This window comes from Lissotriton helveticus, chromosome 1_1, assembly GCF_964261635.1.
Source record: "Lissotriton helveticus chromosome 1_1, aLisHel1.1, whole genome shotgun sequence".
Lineage (NCBI taxonomy): Eukaryota > Metazoa > Chordata > Amphibia > Caudata > Salamandridae > Lissotriton > Lissotriton helveticus.
The window spans coordinates 750,887,833-750,910,243 of record NC_136057.1 but is presented as its reverse complement, the minus strand read 5'-3'; positions in this window follow the sequence as shown (position 1 = coordinate 750,910,243).

The window sequence follows — 22,411 nt, the reverse complement described above, 5'->3', positions numbered from 1 at the left end:
TCCAGCACGCAGCTCTGTCACAGCGCTGCCAGGCACAGCCTTGCCTCCTAGCACCGTGATCTGCGGTTTGAGTCCCCCAGACTCGCTTGCTCCAGCCGGTCTTCTAGCTCTGCCTCTCACCACTCTTTCTCTGCTTTGTTCACCCTTATTTGTGTCTCGTCTCTTTCTCTGCTTTATTCACCATTACTTCTGCCCTTTTCTTGATATCCAATTTTCTCATTGACTCTTTCCTTTCCCTTTTTTCTCCCTCATCCCTTCCTGCTGCTGCTGCCCCTCTCACCTCCCAGCTGCCTCTCCCTACCCCTACTTAATGGCGACCACTGTGTACTGCGCCGCGGGCATGCTCAGGGTGCCCCAAATAGAAGCCCTTCTGCAACCCACCCACGACCAGCACTAGGAGCCCTGAACCTTCCAAAAGACTCAATCCCGGAAGAAACAACAACTGGCAGCTATCGACACCGAACACCACCCAAGGCCAGTTCTCCTGCTGACTCTGCTGCCGCACCTTCACCCACCTCCAGACCCCCACCACAACCACGAACCCACCTTGGTTTCCCGAAGAGATTTCCAAAGAGAGTCCGGAGGTGCGTTCTGCACGTTTTCCGAAGATCGTTCCGAAAATCTAGTGCCTGCCGACAGCTTCGAGAAGTTACAAGAAAATACTATAAGACACAACTCCCGAACTGCCTTGACGAACAGGACTACAAGACTTCTTCATCCCATATGTTTTACAAGTGATTGTGGCCTGCCGCTGCAGGAGGCTACTCGAGCTGCTCGGCGGTGTATCTACTCTTGAACTGCCAGTGTTTTTTTTTATTAGTGTTCTTACCTGATTTTAACGGTATAGTCCTGACGCTTAGGGGCTGCTGGGGCGGACTCCTGGGGGCAGAGGCTGACAGCTGGGGTGCGGAAGTGACACCTCCGCACTCGGCATTCCCGCGTGACATCTTCCGCTCCTTTGATTGGCGGGGACCGTCCGTGCGAGCGGTCCCGCCTCTCTGGAAGGTAGCGGTCTAGTCGGAGCCGTGCAGTTAAAAAGAGATGCAGCCGCGTACGCGCAGCGGGCGCGCCGAAGGTGTGCCAAAGATAAGCCCGTCTGCGCCCGTCCGCGCTAAGGACGCTTGCAGCGCCGGCCATGCTGCCTCGCCATCGGCGCTCTTGGAATCGGAGAAGGTAGTCTGTTCGCTTGGTTATTCCAGTGCAGAACTCCATCGAATTAACAGAGAGGCTAGCTGTAGGGGAGCTCTTTATTTGGCGGAAACTGCCTCTCCACTGGCCGACCTCTTGGTTAAGGACATCCTTCCATGTGGACTTTTGAACGTTAGATCGCTGCCCAAGCATAAGGTTGAAATCCAGTTATTAATGGAAGTGCACAAGCTTGAAGTTTTGTCCATGACAAAAACCTGGACACAGCCAGATTGCCACGTCGATCTGGGTTCTGCCTGGCCCCGGGCTTTAAAATCCTCCATAAATCCAGAACAAGGGGGAGGGGGGGTGGAATGATCTACAAAGAGTCCCTGAACCTAACCGCTATCGATATTGATGGTGTTGTAGGGTTTGAAATCTTTGGGTTTGTAATCAAGAGTCCTTGTGGTCAGTCTATTACATGGATTATCGGTTACCTTCCCCCGGGGCTATTTAGTGTGCAACAGCAACATTTGTTGCTGGAGATGTTCACCAACATGGCCGCCACGCACCGCAGACTGCTGATTCTGGGCGATTTCAATCTTTGGGCAAATGGCCCCTTGGACACTTGCTTGGCCAATATCACTCGGTCCTGTGAGGGTCTGGGCCACCTGCAACGAGTATCTAAGCCCACCCACAATGGAGGGCATCTGCTAGATCTCCTCTTTTCAGAGGATGAACAGGTGTACATTGGGGAGATCCTACCTATGGACTGGACCGATCATTTTCTGGTCACGTTCTACATGAATATTGCCAACCTAGATAAGCGGGCAGCAACCGGGTGGGTGTATTCTTGGGTAGGGACTGGCAGGCTCTTCTGCGTAAAAGTGTCCAGGACCCGGTGTTTCTGGTGGAGGACTGTTTCTCCCCGGATGTTCAGGTGGAAAAGAAGTACTCCACCTTTTGTAGAAAAATTACCCTGGCCCTTGACTCTCATGCCCCTCTTAAGAATCTTCGGAATAGGGGTAGACCTTCTGCCCCTTGGTTCAGTGAAGAGTTAAAAATCCTTAAACATGAATGCAAACGGGCTGAGAGGAAATGGCGGCATGGTTACCAGGATGTGGACAAGTTGTCCTGGAGACAAAAAATTGTAGAATATAGGAAGAGTATTAATAGTTCTAAAGCTGACCATTTTGCCACCTTAATACTTAATGCCACCAACAGCGCTAGGAGCACTTTTAACATTCTTAACAACCTGCCCAATCCAGACTGTGTTAAGAGAGTGATTTCTCCCTCCCAAAGTCTTTGTGATGATCTTGCCAGGGTTTTCTATGATAAAGTCAATGGCATTATTATGGATCTGGGCGGTGTCCCACATTCTCCGGCCGGGACGACTATCCCTGCTTTGGAGGATAGCCGTATTGTGTCTACGGACTCAACCTTGGAGGGGGCTACTTTGGTCTCTCTTTCCAAGTTTCCATCGCTGGAACTTGAGGAATTTTGTATTCTGGCTGATGGCATTGCATCTGGCTCTCCTCTGGACCCACTGCCTTGTAAGTTCTGGAAAGAATTTAGAGCAGTCTTGTTCCCCACGCTTCGTCTGATTTGCAGTCTCTCACTGAGGGGGCGGTGCCCTCTCAGTGGAAGCAGGCATTAGTGACACCTTTGCTTAAAAAGCCCTCCCTCGATCCTAAGTGTCCTAAAAATTTCAGACCTATCTCTCTCCTTCCTTTCCCCGCTAAAATAGTTGAACGGGTGGTGAGTAACACGCTGTCTAAATATTTAGAACAAGCTAAGCTCCTGGAGGTGGAACAACTTAGGTTTAGACCAGCCCATGGCACTGAAACGGCTCTGGTTACCGTGATGGACGAACTCCGGAGGTGGGCAGACAGGGGGCAGGCAGCCTTACTTATTTTACTCGACCTGTCTGCTGCCTTCTATACGGTTAACCATGGAATCCTGTTGAGATGACTTAAGGAGGTGGGAGTGAAGGGCTGTGCCCTTAGGTGGTTTCAATCGTTTTTGTCAGGGAGGCAGCAGGCAGTCTCCCTTTCCTCTTTTCAATCCGAGTTTACTAGTGTCTCCCATGGTGTTCCACAGGGCTCGGCCATCTGCCCCGTTTTGTTCAATATTTACCTGAAACATCTGATGAGTGTCATCAAGCGTCATAATATTGAGATCGTTAATTATGCGGATGACACTCAACTAATTCTTTCTTTGGAGGGAGCTCGGTCAACCTCTCTTGACGAATTTCACAGCTGCATGCGGGACACTACACTGTCGCTGAGGGACAACTCGCTGCAATGTAATGCCTCGAAGACTGAGCTGCTATACTGCTCCCCAGAAAGGATCCCCTCCGGGCTGCCCAGTAATTTCTGGCCCTCTGACCCCTCCAACCTGGTTCAGCCGGTGAAATAAGTCTGTAATTTAGGGGTGACATTTAATTGCGCTCTCTCCTTGGAGGCGCATGTGACGAAGATAGTAGGTTGTTGCCTGTCTATCATTCGATCCCTTCGGAAGATCCTTCCTCTGCAGCCACCTTTGGCGCGCTCCTTGATAGTTCGGAGCACGGTACTCAGCAGAGTTGACTACTGCAATGGCCTGCCCCCCTGGATATAAGATCAGACATAAACCTTGTGTGGGCGGCAGATGAGGAGGTGTGGGGTTTATTTTCATGGAGATACTTGCCCTGTCAGAGTTTGAGGTCAAGGACGTTCAAGGTATTGAACTGATGGGCTTCTCACTTAAAGGTCATAAGGGATGTTTTGTGTTCCGGCCTGCTCTGTTATAGACCACCTGGCAGAGCCATGACAGTCTCACATGACTTGATAGATCTCATCTATGACCTCTCAAACACCCATGCCAGGCTCATGGTTCTAGGAGACTTTAATCTCTGGCTGAATGGCCCCTTGGATACAGCCTACAAAGATCTATGTCAGGCCTGCAGCAATATTCACCTTCAGCAGCTGGTGCTTTCCCAAACTCATTCGAGGGGTCATATCCTGGATCTGGTCTTAGCAGAAGATACGTGGGTCAAGATTAGGGATATAACAATGCTGGACTGACCATGCCCTTATCCAATTTTCATTACAAACTTCCTAATGACTCTCATATGGATAATTGCATTGGTAACACCAAATTCAGCAGGCAGTGGTCTAAATTCTTGAAAAGCTCTACACTGCCTGCTTTGCTATCTTGTGGCTTTACCCTGTAGAAAGGAGTGGAGGAGAGCTACAGGAGCCTCTGTCATCAGATCACAGAATCCCTAGATAGAATGGCCCCATTAAGGAAAGTAAAGGATAGACCCAAGCACGCTGCCCCCTGGTATTCTAATGAACTCTTTCAGCTGAAACTGCGTTGCAGGCAAGTTGAAAGAACCTGGAGAAAGCACTATCTTGAGTCTGATAAAATTCTTTTTAAACAGCTACTCCTGGGCTATAAAGCACAGATAAAACGTGCTAAAGCCACGTACCTTCAGGTTACGCTGGCACACGCAACTAACAAATCACAAACCCTTTTTAAAATTGTTAATGATCTCTCCAATCCTGCCTGTGCCACTAATAGCATCCCTGCCTCGCAGGCACTGTGCAATTCTCTGGCCTCCACTTTTGAGGACAAGATTACCGCCATCCTGAGTGGTCTTTCTGCTTCTAGTACTTTTAATACCCAGTCTATCACTGAGCTGGAGTCTATACTGACCCCAGCTGACACTAGGGAAGCCATGGCACACTCGACACTGTCTAGCTTCACCCTTCTATCTTATGAGGATTTCTGTATTCTGGCCAACAGTGTCTCATCACGCTCTCCACTGGATCCACTACCACATAAGTTTTGGAAGCTGTTCCAAGTGGAGCTTTTTCCTCTTCTACACTCTATCTGTTGCCAGTCTCTCAGTACTGCCACGGTTCCTGATAGTTGGATATTGGCGGTGGTATCTCCACTATTGAAAAAAGCCACTTTCGATCCTCTTTGTCCTGTGAATTACAGGCCTATTTCTTTACTGCCTTTTCCAATTAAAATCTTGGAAAAATATGTCATTAAATCTCTGTCTAGTTTTTTAGAGACTAATGCCTGTCTAGATGCAGCCCAGTTCGGCTTCCGGCCAGCTCATGGCACGGAGTCTGCACTAGTGGTTGTCCTGGACGACCTTCGTTCATGTGTCGACAGTGGCCGAGCAGCATTTTTGGTGCTGCTCGACATGTCGGCCACGTTCGACACGGTAAACCACTCTACTCTAATTAAGAGATTGGAAGAGAATGGGGTGGCCGGTTTGGCCCGGGACTGGCTGGTCTCTTACCTTCATAATAGGCATCAAGTGGTGGCCCTGCCCCCATTTAGATCTGACATCAGAATGGTGGGGCAAGGTGTCCCTCAGGGGTCGGCGATCAGCCCCATTTTGTTCAATCTTTATCTCTGCCCCCTGATCAGGCTGATTAAATCCTTTAGCATCACTGTAATAAACTACGCTGACGACACGCAGCTAATCTTCTCTTTTGAAGGTAAGGACGCTGTCTCCATGGAGACCTTCCATCGCTGCATGCTAGCCACTGCGGACAAAATTCCCTTCAGTTCAATGGATCAAAGACAGAGGTGCTGCACTGTTCACTGGACAAAATATCTCGCCCTCTGCCTGCAGACTTCTGGCCCCCCACCACTTCGGTCACGGTTGAAGTAGCGGATGCTGCACGCAACCTGGGTGTCATCTTTGATCCACACCTACAGTTGGATGCCTTTGTAAACAAGACCATTGGTACCTGTATGATGTTGTTATGAATGTTGCGTAAGATCCTCCCCATGCTACCTGCATCGGCCAGACCTGAAGTAGTGCGTAGCATCATACTCAGCAGACTGGATTACTGCAATGCATTGCTCCTAGGTGGCCCTAGTTCCCTGATTAGACAACTGCAGTGGATCCAGAATATGGCAGCCAAGCTGGCCCTTTCACGGGCCCGCTCAGCCTCATCATCTTTGGCACTCAGAGACCTTCATTGGCTTCCTGTTCATCAGCGGATCTGCTTTAAGGCTTCTTGCATTGTCTTCAGAGCACTACAGGGACAAGGGCCCATTGCACTTCAGGAACTCTTTTTATGGTATTCGGCAGCCAGACCTTTACGTTGCTCTTCTGCCTATTTGGTGGCAGTTCCTAGAATCCAGAGGATACGGATGGGTGGCCGCTCCTTTGGCTTCACGGCTGCTAAACTCTGGAATTCCCTTCCACTCCTCTTGAGGAGTTCGAATGAACTGTCTTTTTTCAAAAAGGGGCTGAAGTCCCATCTCTTTCCTAGGGCTGTGTGATCTCGTTCTGTTTGTGATGTATCTAGAGTCAAAGCGCCAGGATACTCTTTGGGTGACAGTTCGCGCTATAAAAATATGTCTTACATTACATTACATTACAATGCCCTCCTCCTTGAGTCCCCAAGGTTTCTGCTTGCTAGGATGCAGAGGTGACAGTCAACTGCAGCTAATTCAGCCTTAGCCTTGTCTAGTAGGTCCTCTGCCTCCTTGGCTTTGGCAGAGTTGCACTGGCTGCCTGTGAAACAAAGGATCCAGTTTAAATCACTCTGCCTGGTATTTAAGGCCTTGCATGGAATTGGTCTTATCTCCTTGCAACGCAAATTTGAGTGGTATGCTCCTGTTCGAACATTACGCTCCTCTGGGGCTAATCTGACAAAAATCCCTAGATTTAAAAAAGTCAGAGCTGGTGGTAGATCCTTTGAGGTCGCTGCTGCAAAGCTGTGGAACACTCTTCCGGGTGAGTTGAGACAAATCAATGATCTCCGGCCATTTAGAAGGAAGTTGAAAACATGGCTATTCCCTAAGATCTAGGGGTTGCTGAGGTCCTGAAGGAGGTAGGCCAGCTCAATTCACTTTTAGCGCCAGGATGCCTGACAGGTGACAGTGCGCTCTACAAATGCAATAAATAAATAAATAATATAATTAGATCACTAAGTCCTACACTCACAGCCCCAGCCCTGAGGACGACCTTCCCTGTAACCCTCATGGTCCCCTGCACGAAGGTTGAAACGCGTCGGCATCAACACCATTCACAGTTTTTTTGCACGGGGCTCAGAGGATTACTATACAAAAGTGTAAAATGGAAAATGCATTGAAGTTTAGCAAACAAAAGATGGTCTAAACATCAGAAGAGTGTTTTCAAATCACTCTGAGCACATACACTTTAGGACGACTCAATTAAAGACTGTCGAAGATAATTGGACTTCATTGTATCCCGACAAAATAGTAAAACTAAGTGGGACTTAATGAATTGATGAGTTCTTATGAAACAAAAAGTTGTGATTTATGTTTTGCACTGGTTTTTTGTAATTGGATAATCTTCATTTATTTGAATGTACAGGACAGGTTGTATGAAATCATGAAAAAGTAATGTATAATGACGAGTACATCTGTTTTTGAACTATTTTGGAAGATATGAAGTAAAGCAGACCTTGAAAAAGTATAAATTGAAGATTTCATGTGCTACGTTGATCATTGCTACATAAAGAAAGAAATGTAGTTTATGTCTATCTACCACAGTCGACAAATGAAGTAAAGTATCGTGTTGATCTTTTGAAAACTGGCCTAGGCAATTAAGTGAATCCTAGGTCCAACAACTAAAAGTATGATAATTTATGGTCACAGAGGTATCATTGTATGAATATTGTTTATGGATTCTAACCTCTTGTGTCCTTAACAGAATCAATCCCCATTTTTTATTCACCCACCGGATGCCAGGGCACCCAAACCTCTGATCTGCATCCTCCTCAAAGTTACCTCCATGCACAGACACGCAGTAGAAATCTGGGAACACCTAAACACCCTCTCGCCAGACATCACCTTCCTCCCTGAGACATGGATCAATGCCAGCTCCGCACCCGACATTGCAACCGCCATCCCCAACGGGTACAAGATCCAGAGGAAGGTCTGCCCCAACCACCCTGGAGGTGGAAGTGCCATTGTACACAAAAACATTCTCCTACTCACCACATCCAGCACAATCGACTCATCATCCCCCATGGAACACCTCCATTTCCAGATTCAGATCAAACCCAGGACGAATACGTGGCACCCTAGCCTACAGACCTCACGGACCCTGCACTACATTTTCCACTACCATTGCAGACCTCATTACGCCCTCGCATCCACCGACTATGTACTCCTCGGAGACCTGAATTTCCACCTCGACAACACCCTCAACTCCACCGCCCTCCTGGACAACCTCACCAACATCAGACTGAGACAGCTCATCACTACCCCCACCCACAAGATAGGACATACCCATGACCCCATCTTCGCTGCAGGACGCAACATCTGCTTTAGCCATACCACGCAACCCCTCTGGATGAACCACCACTCAGTCCAACTTCTCCTTCTCGAATCCCACTGCACACAAGCCTACACCCCGCCCCCGTGCAGGAACTGGAGCAAGAACACCGAAGAGTACCACAACTCCACCCTCAACCACGCCCCTCCTCCCACCGCTACTGCTGCCAACTCTGCAGCCAATGCACTCCACAGATGGATCACCAACTGCGCACACACTTGCCCCCTCCAGAACTCCGTCAGATAACGCACAACGATAGCCACCTGGTTCACCACTGACCTCCGGGAATAAAAGCGCATGTGCTGATGACTCCAGCAAACATGGAGGAACAGCAAAACCCACAATGCACTCTCCGCCTACAAGACCGCCATGACAGAACACCAGCAACTCATCAGTAACACAAAGAAGAATTTCATCCACAACAGAATCCTCTCCAACTCCCGCAACTCCAGCATCATACAAGAATTTACCAAACCCCCCAGCGAATCCTCCGATGTACCTCCCTCCCAGGTCCTCTACAACAAACTAGACTCTTACTTCCATCTCAAGATCAAGACTCTCTACAACAATTTTGATGAGCAGAACCTAGGCACCAACTCTACTCCCTCAAACGGCAATGCAACCCAGCCTACCATCACCGCCTGGACCCTTGCCACCACAGATGACACCGCCAAGACCATGAGACGATACACTCAGGGGCCCCCTCCAACCTCTGCCCTCCCCACATCTTCGACAGAGCCGCCTCTACTCTAGCAACCACACTACGACGTACCATCAACTGCTCCCTCAAAACAGGCACATTCCCCGACGACTGGAAACACACAGGAGTCAAGCCTCTCCTCAAGAAGCCCACCGCAGACCAGACCGACCTCAAGAACTATGGACCCATCTCTCTCCTCCCCTTCACAGCCAAAGTCACTGAGAAGATTGTCGACAAAACCAGCTCACAAACTTCATAGAATCCTACTCGATTCTTGACTCTTCCCAATCCGGATTCCGCAGCAACCGCAGCACCGAGACCGCCCTCCTAGCTGCCACGGATGACATCCATACCATCCATACCCTCCTCGAGCAAGGCCACCTGGCTGCCATCATCCTACTAGATCTCTCAGCAGCCTTCAACACTGTCACCCACCACACACTAACTGCCAGACTCCACAATGCTGGCATTCAGTAAACTGCCCTTGAATGGATCCGCTCCTTCTTTACCGGCTGAACCCAAAGAATTAGGCTCCCGCGGCCGCCCTTCCTCTCCGAACCCACAGAGATCTGCTGCAGAGTACCCCAAGGATTCTCACTCAGCCCCATGCTCTTCAACATCTATACGCCCCTCTCGCCTCCATAACTCCAGAACTTGAGCTTTGCGCTTAGCATCAACTTAAAGAAATACAGCACCAGGAAGTAAGAGCTCAACATATTTACAGTGGAGAAAATGTCATACTATCGAATAATAATATAAATGTATTTTTGCTACAATGTTTTATATAAAATGGTTTAAGGAGAAACTTTGAGTGCAATTAATATTCAAGCCACAATAATTATATTTCATTGATCAAGGAAGAATGAACGGCTGAGTCGAGATGCCTGAATTTGAACCTGTGACTTGCAGGCTCCAGACTGAGCCCAGAGCTGAGTGCCTAACGACTAAACCTCATTAAACATGCATGCAAGGTTCCAATATTAATATTTAACAAAGAAAAGATACAAAGGAAACAGCTAGAAGCAATGAATCAACATATTCCTATATAGAAACTAGACAGAATGCTTTCTTAGGGGCCGATTACGAGGTCGTCAGGAAAGCATTCTCATCGAATCGGCTTAGGAATGCTTTCCGAGCGATTCATATTTGGGGAGTCCTACCGACCGATTACAATGTGCACGGATGCTTACAGACTCGGTTTAGTCGAACACCCATCGAATTCAATGGGAGTCTGTGTTTCGTACGAGAACACAGGCTTCCATTGGAAAAAAGGGGTGTGTGGGGAAAACATTGCACCCTGTGGTGGGCACCCCATGGTGCCTGCCACACTGTGCATGGTTGGGAAGAGGTGTCCCTTGGAAACACCCAAGGGCCACATTAGGTCACCTCCAGGTGAAGGGGTCCCGCAACGGCCCCCGAAGACCGATCCCAAAAGCTGTTTTGTCTCGGGCAAACCGAATCAGATCGGCTGTCTGAATCAGTAATCGTACTCGCTTGCTCGGAAACCATCTGCATTGGGCTGTATGATTCGACTCCGAATGACATGGGCTGCCTGAATCCCGTTCGGAACCATTTCAGACAGCCCGGATGGCTTCCTTGCATCGTACTTGGTTTAGTCAGGAACAGAGGTACCTAATGGGATTCGCAGAATCTGAATCCCGTTCAGAGCCTTTCCTGATGACATCGTAATTGGCTCCTTAATCAGAAACACAGGCTATTAGGCTGACATTAAGGAGTGAAAAGTAATCATAATCATATTACAGTCAGTGATATGATAGGGCAATGACGTTGATTCCTCTGATGTCACTTCCTGCCATGCAAAATAACTAGTTCTACAGTTTATTACATAAATCTCTTTCTTCCCATCTGTTTCCACTGTCCTTCCCTCTATCCTCCAGGGTTAAGCTCTTGTCATACAATTATTGGCAAAGCCAGCAGTTTTTTAGTGGAAGCATATACCAGAATAATAATAAGGAAAACATAGGAAAATATGCAGCCACCTAAATGTTTCTACAATATGCGCGCAATAAAAATTGTACATTTAAAAATAAATGAATCATTACACATTATTTTAATAGAACAGAACAGAGGTTACGAAAAGATGTCCCTAGAATAGGGATTGAAACAGCTTTTAGATGCAAAATACAACACAGGATAATATGATTCTTATTAGTGCATAGTGCATTCACTACTGGTGTTAATTAATTATAACCTGAACTCATAGTTTAAACAAGTCAAGTCAAAAATCTTTATTCGATTGTAAGCATTACAATCATAAAAGAACAGTTCATCAACAAACAATTAAAAACAGTCCGGATAAATCGTTACTAAAGCGCAATTTTCTTCAGACAATGTAAAAGACAGAAGCAACAGGCAGCATAAACAATTAAAAAATATAAATAATCTCTGTACAGTAAAAAAATTTAAAATGCCAAAGGCATTAGCAGCATAATTAACCCTCCATACTTTTCCTGAAGGTGATTGCTAGTTTCAGGAAACTACAAACAAATAAAGTGCAGTCGCATTTCAATAATTGAAGGTAATAAAGTGCTGGTTTTATCTGTGCAAAATTCAGTTTTTTAAGGCAAGGCTTTAAGTATAGCTGCCGGGGTGTTATGTAGTAAGGGCACAAAAATAAAAAGTGTGCCAGGTCTTGCGGAGACTTTCCGTCGCAGCCGCAAGCTTGCAACACCTCGCCTCGATGGGCCCCACTTGGTACTGCCAGTAGGAGATGAAACAGATCAAAACGGAACCTTGTTAACAGATAACGTTCATAGCCGGTCATAGGCCATGATAGATATGGTTCCGTTTGTGGACAGGTTTTAAGTAAAACATGTTTCCTTACACTGTCCTTCTGCAACTCAACCTCCTCCCTGACAGTATATCTAATTGTCATCATGGCATTTTTTACAAAAATAACATCAGATTTGGTGATGAGGTTTGGGGTTGAAAACAGATCTGGCCGGCCGATTGCAATCAAGCAATCATTTATGTACTTCAGCCATGGGACTTTAAACCTTCCATCCAGTGTTAAGGCTTCTTTTAGTATTTCATGAGTGAGGGGTCCAAGGCGCCGGGAAACCCTCCGGGTAGCTGTTGCGCCATATAAATGCACAAAATAAATAAATAAATAAGGGGTATGTCCTTATTAAGCCAACAGTTTAGCCAACACAATACGGGGTTCGTTGCTATTCTGTCACTCAAGTAGGGTACACCCAGCTCCTCATGTACCGAGAAGTTTCCAGTTCCCCTTGGCAACCTCAATATTTTCTTCAGGAAGTTATTTTCTGTGACCTCCAGGTCCTTCATCTTGTTATAACCCCAGAGCTCACTTCCATAACAGGCAACGGCGACACTTTTTGCCTGATATAGTTTAAGCAAAGCTGCCACCGGGCTATTGCCAATTTTTCTCGCAAATCCGAGTATGGCCGCATTAACGCGTGTTATCTCACCCTTCTTTTTGCAAACAGCAGGGCCCCAGGATAGCTTATGATCAAGAAGGACCCCAAGGTATGAAAAAGTATTGGTAATAGGAATTTTTTCCCCATTTATACAGAAAGGATTAGATTTTCGAAAACCCTGGCCTGTTTTCAAAACATAGGACTTAGAGTTGTTTATGCTTAGGCCTCTTGACTCCATGAAGTCAAAGAAAGAATTTAAAAGTTTCTGGAGACCATTTGCTGTCCTAGAGATAAGGACAGCATCGTCTGCATAAAGCAGCACAGGGACTCCCTTACGGCCTACAAGGGGGTAATCGGCTCCTGTTTTTAGCAGGTACTCCTCCAACTCGTTAATGTACAAGTTGAAGAGGAATGGAGCCAGTATACACCCCTGTCGAACACCTTGGTTTATTCTAAATTCCTCCGTTACTTTCAAATCTTGGGTGTAATGGACGTTAGCTCTTGTGTCGGTGTGTAGGTCAACCAGAAGATTAATTAAATTCTTTTCTACGCCCGTCTTTAGCAGGGTGGTCCATAATTTGCCTCTATCCACACAATCAAAGGCGGACGATAAGTCCATGAAGGCCATGTAGACAGTTCCTTGCTTGGCCAGGGTATATTTACTTAAGATCAAATATAGATTCAGACATTGTGTAATGGTCGAATGGCCAGGTCTGAAGCCATATTGAATAGGGGATAACATATTTTTATCAGTTGCCCATGTGGTTAACCTATTCAAGATTATACCACCTACCACTTTAGCTACAGAATTGATTAAGGATATTGGCCTGTAGCATAACGGGCTGCTGCGATCGCCCTTTTTAAATACTGGGACTATAGTCGATAACCCCCACGCCCCTGGGCACCCTGAAATCACAGCTGCATTTACTATGGCAGTGAGAACTGGGGCCCCGAAGGAGATTCTAGATTTGAAAAGGTCCGGTGGCAAGCCATCCGGGCCAGGAGCCTTATTACTAGTTAATCCTTGGATGCCCCTTTCTACCTCACTTACTGAAAAGCACAGAAAGTTCTCGGTTGGAGTTAAAAAAACGTTTTCTGCCCGTTGCTCGTTACTCTTAAAAATTGTACTAAAGTGAGTGACCCAGTCCTCCGCAGAGATGTTAGTGCCAAGAGCTATGTCATTAGAATTATCAAACAAAGGTTTGTTGATAATTTGCCAGAATTTATTACTGTTCCCCAGCACTGATTGATCAAGGAGAGACTCCATGGTACTGGCCTTAATTTCTTTTTTCCGGATAGCTAGTGATTTCTTATAAATCAAGCGCATATTTTTAATTTGACCATAATCTCTAGGTTTGATTTTTAACGCCTTTTTCGGGTCTCTACTTGCCTTAGAGCAGTTATGGTCAAACCATTTCGGAATATTTCTAAATTCACCCTTCACCGGTGCTGTCAACATAGATCCTATTATTGACGCTATGGTCTCAAAATCTGCCAAGATTTTCTCAGGAGGTGTGAGTGTTGACATGCATACTACTAATTTCTCTCCACATAGCTTATTTATTTCAGTATACAAATCTGCTTGATTTACCATTGACCACTTCAATCTGCGTTTACCATTTATGCAGCGTAACGTTCCCCGATCTTCGCGGGTCTTTCGCTGCTCAAATAAAACCCCACCCAAGCTAATGGTTATCGGGTTATGGTCACTATGAATACTCGTATGGATAACAAATCTTGAGGCCCAATTTACAAGGTCTGCAGATAATAATATGTGGTCTATAAAAGACCCCTGACCTGAGCCTTTGAATGTAGGAACATCGAACACCTTGGTCTCAGGAACCATAGACATGGCTACAGTCAAATTATTTTCATTTACCATGTCATTTAAATTGACTCCACGCCTAGTGTGGACAAAATGGAATCCTTCCACACTATTACACCCCAAGGATCCCATGGAAGAGACACCTGGGTTACCACATGGGTGTACATTAAAGTCACCTACGATCATTACCTTCCGTGACAATGTACTTGCCCCCTTTCTCATTATCTCATTTAAAGTCAAGATGTTACATTCGCCATCACTATTAATAGCATTATAAAAGTTGATCAGGGTTAAAACATGTTTGCCTCTCTTCAATTCAAGCATTTGAATGTTCCGATTAGCATTATAACAAGTACTTATTTTACAACAGAGTCCAAGATTAATGAAAATAGCCAGGCCCCCCTTAGCTCTTCCCCTAGTGGAGGGAGCTGCAGGTATAACAAAACTTTGATAGCCCTCAATGAAGACGTTTTTATCTTCCAACCATGTCTCTTGGAGGCATATAATAGTATGTTTCTTAACAAAAGATAGCCAGGCAGAATCACCTATTTTGTCAGCCAAACCTGCTATGTTCCAGGAAAGTAAACTCACGTTACAGTCACCTGGCGCTATCTCTGGAACTGCATCTCTGATGGTTAGGTCTGGTGTCAGGTTGAGTTGTTCCGTATATATGACCCCCATAATTTCATTGCTAGAGGTGTTTAATTCTATATGAGTTGGAAGAGGGGTGGCAGCCTCGAACAAATCAGATGATATACGGTTGTTCATTGAGTTATCTCTAGTTGTCCCTATCTGACTAAAGTTGTCTGGTTTAAACATCAAGGAGGGAACTGTTGTGACTTGTTTATGTGTGGCCCTATTGTTCCTTTGAACGTGATGGCTTTGTGTCAGATCAACATTCGTTGGTTTGACTGAGCCGGCATAGTTTAAACACATAAGGATGGTTAAAAAATAAAAGCAATGACAAAGAATGGAAAGAAAAAAACTGCAACAAAGAAGAGTATTTTTACATGAATGTGCACATGTGAGCAGGCAAAATGCACAGTGCAAGAGAGACAATGGCTGAAGTGGGTTGGCCCATTTTCCATGCTGTATGATGTGGTGAACAGAAGTAAAATGTGAATGACCAGTGGATACAAATCTCTTATATAATGCCGCTCAATAAATGTTTTTAAATTATTTTTGTATAGTACATGACGCTGTAGCTGCCTATATGTGATTCATTGGCCGGGTTTTTCCAGCAGAAAATTGACAAAATCTATGCCAATTTTTCAATCCATGTCCGGGGAAACTTACCTCTTGATTGTAGTTCAGGTGGCCTCAACACCCAGACAGACTGCTCCTTGGAATGCTTCGTGCCGATCTCGCTAATAAAGACCCAAAGATCCTAGGAGACCGCCAAATCAGGCTCCCCGGCGGATCCCTGCCCCCCCAAGATTATGTCACTCTTGTCCAATACTTTGGCCCCCACCATCCCAAAAGTTTTTAATCTCACAATTTTGGAAGGTGTTATCCCAGCCCCTTGGAAGAAGCATTTTAAAAAAGCCCTCAGCCAATCCTCAGGATCTAGCCAATTACCGCCCCATTTCTCTGCTCCCTCTCTTAGGAAAAATGCTGGAAAGCTTCATAAACCAGCAACTGAATAGTTATTTGGAAGCTAACGGTATTTTGGACCCCTCTCAATCCAGGTTCCGTCGGGGCTTCAGCACAGAAACGGCCCTTCTGGCGGTCAAAGACTCCCTGAGGATGACCATGGATGCCAGTTGTTCAGCTATTCTGGTCCTTCTTGACCTCTCCGCGGCCTTTGATACCATCTCTCATGCTAGGCTCGCGGAGAGGTTAAGTTCTGCCGGCATTCAGGGCTTAGCTCTTAAATGGCTGAAGAATTTTCTAACGGACAGATACCAAACGGTCACCATGGGTTCCTATCAGTCTAAAAAAACATCATTATACAAGAGCGTCCCCCAGGGCTCCTGCCTTAGCCCTACCCTTTTTAACATCTATATGGCACCACTGGCTAAGGCGGTTGAAGCCCTGGGGTTCGAAACGGTGTCGTACGCCGATGACATCCACTTGCTGTTCAACATCGGCCCTAACCCGGAGGCTGACAGACTCAGGTTTAGGACAGGTATGCTGGAGATATCAAATTGGATGGCCAACAACTGCCTACAGCTGAACCCGAGTAAGACTGAAGTCATGTTGCTGGGGAAGGCGGCAGCAGCCTGGTCCGAGGATTGGTGGCCGACGCAATTGGGCCCCCCTCCCACGCCAAAACCGAGTGTCAGCAACCTCGGCATCAAGCTGAACCACGCCCTTTCAATGCAGGATCACATAACCTCGATCTCCGGGGCCTGTTATTTTAGGTTAAGACTGCTCCGAAAAATTCTCCCCTTTATTCCCATGGAACATCGTAGAACGCTGACTCAAGCCACCATCATTAGCCGTTTAGACTATGGGAATGCCCTAATGGCCGATGTTGGAGTAACTTACAGGAATAAACTGCAGGTTATCCAGAATACAGCAGCCAGGCTGGTCCTGAACCAACCGGCGGGTTCCCCTTTGTTGCCACTGCTGAGAACTCTGCATTGGCTACCAGTTAAACAAAGATCTTTTTTTAAAGTCTGTTGCCTGACTTTCATCGCGCTCCAGGGACAAGGCCCAAAATACCTTCAAAAGAAATTGAAAAAACATGTTCCAATCCGCCCGTTGAGATCCAGCACGCTGCAACTACTCCATGTACCTCGAATTAAACGTCGTAGATCGGGGGGTATGGTCTTTTCCTACCTGGCCGCTAAATATTGGAACAGTCTTCCAATGGCGTTACGAGAAATGACATCCTACCGAGCTTTTTGGAAACATCTTAAGGCTCTTCTGAAATAAGACGTCCTTTTGCCTAGTTGTTCCCCCCCAGGTGTTACTCTGAGTTAAGCGCCGAGATGCCTGACGGTGATTTGTGCGCTATACAAGATTACCTAACATAACAACATAACATAACATAGGCCATAGCTAAATTGGTTGCCACAGGCTCAATAGGTGAAATAAAGAGAGTTTGGCCATGTGTTTTTGTAGACAACATAAAGACTTTTCGAATTCACAACAAAAGGAAAGACATTCTCGTTCAGAGCAGTCATGTTTTGTTACTCACAAAGGAAAGCAGTGTTCAGGCAGCAGAGAGTTCAGACATTGTCTTTCACTTGGAAATATCATTGGATAATGTGAAAGCACATCAAAGAAATAAAGGGAACCATGTTTTCTGATTTGTCACTCTTGGCCAGTTTGAGTGGTGGTTTGTGTAACAGCGCAGTTAAATCTTCTGTTTTATGTCATAAGACATCTGTAAAGGTATCAGAGACATGCCGTATATTACTAGTCACGAGAAGACTCTAATATAGTCCACCCTACAGTTCCCAAATAGTTGAATACCCTGAACACCAACATTCTATTATAACAAAAGAAATTATGACACGTCACACCTGGCAAATGTCCTTATTTGATGTCTCATAACAGCAATTATAGACAGAAGAACGGTAATGCAGTCTATGTAGACAGAACTCAGATCAGATCAGAGTGGACGACCTCGTGTCACAATCAACACATAAATTGTACATAATATAAAATTAGCAACACAATAAAGGGACCGACAGAGATAGTAGTGCTGCTTGCATATCACAAACTATCAAAATACATGCCTATCTCTCACACTTTCTCATCCACCATGGCGCCAAGTTCTACCTCCTATAACACATTAGTCTTACCTCAGTGGTCATTGCGCTCTGTATGGAAACACTTCATACACAAGCTTAAAGCAAAGACAACTTTCACCCACACACCCACATGGAGTAGCATGATAAGTGTGGAAAAAGTGCTGTTGTGTCCCACATATGGAAAGTAAATGCAATGTATATACAGTATGTCATCGTAAATAATGCTGTTTCTTTCTACAGTGTTGCATCTTTACATTGCATGTTATCCCAAAAAGCCTTAACTGCTATATCCCAGAAACCCTGCATGAAAAATCGCCCTTAACTTAAAACTATCAGTTGTTTCCACCTCCTTTCTTTTTATTAAAGCGCATCCCCTTACCTCCCATTCTCTACGTGCTGCCTCTCTGAGTATTGCCTGCTCTAGTCACACAACAGTCTGCAAATTGGCCACACCTCCTTTCATAGATCACAACTTTTCCTTCTTTGAAACCACATCCCTGCACCTTAAAAATATTTATTATCCTCTAGACTACCTAGTCACCCCATCAACCATCTGCAGGGGATCACTTACACCCTCACTAATGATCCTGCCTACGTCCTATTAATTTGAATATACCACAACAACTGGAGTAGATCTATGAAATGGTTTAATTTATGGCACAAGACTATTAACAATAACCAACAATAACCAATAACTACTGAATTAACCAATAACATTGGGTTCCACATTAGTGTACGATTCTCTGCAATGTGCTTCAACATCTCTTCAGGGGTAGTAAGCTCCATGTAAATATAATTACAATACAGTGGAATAGTTCACAGTGAAGTTGGACCCAAAGAAGCAGAAATATCCATATAAAAAAATATATATGTTCATTTTCCACAGGTTAGAATTTGCTTTGCACCATGCTCAATTGGTTGCTTATCTCAACCTGCTACTTGTAGCTTAAAAAGGAAAATATCAATTACATCATTGCTATATTGGTGTTTTTATAACCTAAATCGTCATTCGACTACCTGATGTTTGTTTTATTGGTTCTGGTTCAGCTGTCCTGTCCTATTACCATATGTTATTACTACTACTTTAGTATAGAAGGTTCTTGCTTACATCGTGCAGTAGCTCCTCTTACCTGTGATATCCAAGTCTACACCTTACCAAAAAGCAGTGATAGTGAAGGAGCTGTTCATGTGAATGATGCATGTTTGTGAGTCTTACATGAGTGGAGTTCTTTACTAGAAAGGATACAAAAGTGAAAAATGAATTCCCTATGTTTACAATGATGAGCTACCAGAAGTGAATGAAATACATGATTTTGAATAAAGTTACATTGTAGGCTTGCGCAATTCAATAACATGCAGTAGGAAGAGTATGGCATGATTACGAGTGATCCAGTATCTACAATATTGAATAGAATGTTAGTTACTAGTTATTTCAACTGACTTGTAGGAGTGCAAAACCACATGTGATATTTACCAGATTTAAGAAATGAGAATCAAATGTGATAAATGCTGCATGTGATGCACTGCATACAATTATACAAACCTGTTGGGCCATTCAAATGCTTGGGAATTTAAGTGGTAACTTTTATCAATCCATATTTCAGCTCCCAAAACACCAGACATGCAATTTTGCACATATACTCCAACAGATAACAATCTAAACACAAGATTGTGCAAATATCCACCAAAGGTATAAAATGCTTTAGACCCATACAATATAAAACATCTTGCTCCATTCAGATATTCCTGTGCAGACTTAAACAAAGCTACCATTGTGCAGTACCAAATCTAAAAGTATCCTAGTGAAGAGACACAGGTGTCGGTATGGACTCAGAAGCTATTTGTGTGCCAAAATCCTAAGACTGACAGACCTAGGCTAGATGTTGCTAGGAGAACTACCTCCTCCTCCTTGAGGTTAAACAAGCACTGACCCAACTCTCCTTGGACTGAACCTGGACTAGTGTTGTGCCTATGGGAGGCTGTATTGTGTAAGAGTGATGCCAAATGTATTCTCCTGAGCCGGAGTTGAGGAGGGCTCCAAGCATTATGGTAATCGATTCACTCCATTACTATATAAATATTTCCTCTCCCACGCATTACTCCTCCATAACCTCCTCCTGAAAAGGTTGTTTGAATATGAGCCATTACATCCTCACTAATTTAAAAAGGCACTGGAAAGCGGCCGGTCCTTATCTGTAGCTACACTGGCGTTGGTGTGAACTGCAGTATCGGCTAAAGTGTCAAGTGTTTCTGTCAAGATAACAGCTGTAGGTGTGGCTGAGATGGCTCTGGTGGTTGCTGCAGAGTTGGCACTGGTAGTTCACCTGAACTGGTAAACAGAGGGTTCCCAATGTATCATTTGTAATTTTAGATTTAGTTAATTCAAGTACATAGGGTGATAGCTTTCCTAAACATAGATTGATCACATCTGAATCTGTGCTACACAAACATTCATGTAGATCAGAGAGGTTTGTACATTTGAAATGGAATATAACTTCGATTTACAAGTGATTATTTGTGAATTGATGGCCAATTTCCCTGCTCCCATGCTCAGCAAAGGTACTGGAAAAAGATCGACCTACAACAAAAGACCCTGTCGAACGGACGTCCACATTTGTCAGTTACTGAGAAATAGACCAGTCTAAATGTACTGATAACTACTCCAATCCCTTGCAATTTATGAGGGGATACGCCCAAATTTAATTTAAAAAAAGGCCCAACTTCCTTGACAGATACTCAGAACAACAGTTGCAACTTGTCTGACCCTTCAAGGCCAATAACAATTCTCCACACCAACAGTGTTGGACAAATATCTGCTTAGAAAAAATGTGTGAGAGACAAGTGACACCTCACGGAAACACCACCACCGGGGTAACTGGTATGTAATTTCCAGACAAGCCCCTGTCTCATCATCGGTAGTCACTTGATTCTCAAAGAAAAATAGAAGGAAAGTGTCCAAAACAAACAACCAAAAACATGTAACAAACAGTGGAAAGCAGAAGCATCTGCTAGTGACAAACACACAACATAAATCAGTGCATAAAACACCGCAACCAACTCCCTTAACCAATTTTGTTCATAGGGAAAAAGGTGTATGCTGTACATATAAAAAGGCTGGTAGCTATTCCTGCATACCATTACCTATTTAAAATGCCGACATGTTTCACTGCCACCTTAATTTTGGCAGTTTCATCAGGGCTGCACTATATGCTGCCACTCCACTCTTGGACACTTGTTCTGTGTTAACCAGAGTCAGCCTAGTTGCTCATACCGGCATGCACATCAAATCGATACCGACCGTAGGGCGGTCTGAGGAACCCATAACCTGATAAAGGGTCCGTCCTTTTCAAATTCTTCTACGGGGGCCTGGTAGGCTCAGTCACACAAGGCTACCTGGTAAAATAAAGGGAGAATAAAGACGTGCTGGATTCACGCTGATCCAACAAAAAAAACCCTGATGAAATCGCCGGTAAAGTATTTTATGGCGATAAAACATGTTGGTTACTTTTAATCAGAACGGGCATACAGCATAGAATAAAGTTATAGTGGCTAGTATAGCTCAGCTCTTTTTATGGTGGTGGGACCAAACCTCGCTCACAGGAGGTTGGGTGTACCGCTATTGGGTCACATACACGGATAACACATAGAGTGTTTTCTTTTGCACAGCCTTTACCCCTGTTTAGTTTCAGGTTGGCAGCTGCTGATGATGAGAACGTGAGGATCCAGGCGAGTACCAGTCTGCCATATCCTCCCCCGGGTGTTGCTCCCGTGAGGCGCTCCCAACCTCCCCTCCCCATTTTTCACTAGAGAAGGATAGAGAGAGGTGTAAGATTAACACATGGATTACATGCATACACATACCTTGATTTTAGATTACCAGCTATTTTTCTAAAGTGTGACTGTCATTAGCACTAACAGACAGAAGGCTGTAACATACCCTCTGTTCAGTTAAACACATTTGCCAAATAACCAGGGGTTCTCAACCCCATAATATATAGGGACAGGCATATGAGTATATTTTACTTACCTGTGCCAAGTCCTGCTTGGTTCTAGAGTATATACAGAGCCAGGTTCCTAAATTGGTGGGTCGGCAGTGGGGGTCTAAGACTTTGCATTTGTTGGGCTAAGTTAGTCTACACCTGATCACTCTACAAAAATCCCCAAATTTACTTTAGTACAACTCATTTTTTGAATGGACTCTTTTCCACATTTCGAAAAGTCTAGGGAGTCTAGGGAGTTGAATTAAGTCCCTGATTTATTATTTAGAAAAAATTAAAACTCACTGAAGGGAGGGAGGAAGTACTGGGAACTTTTTATAGGTCTTCTAAAAAGAAC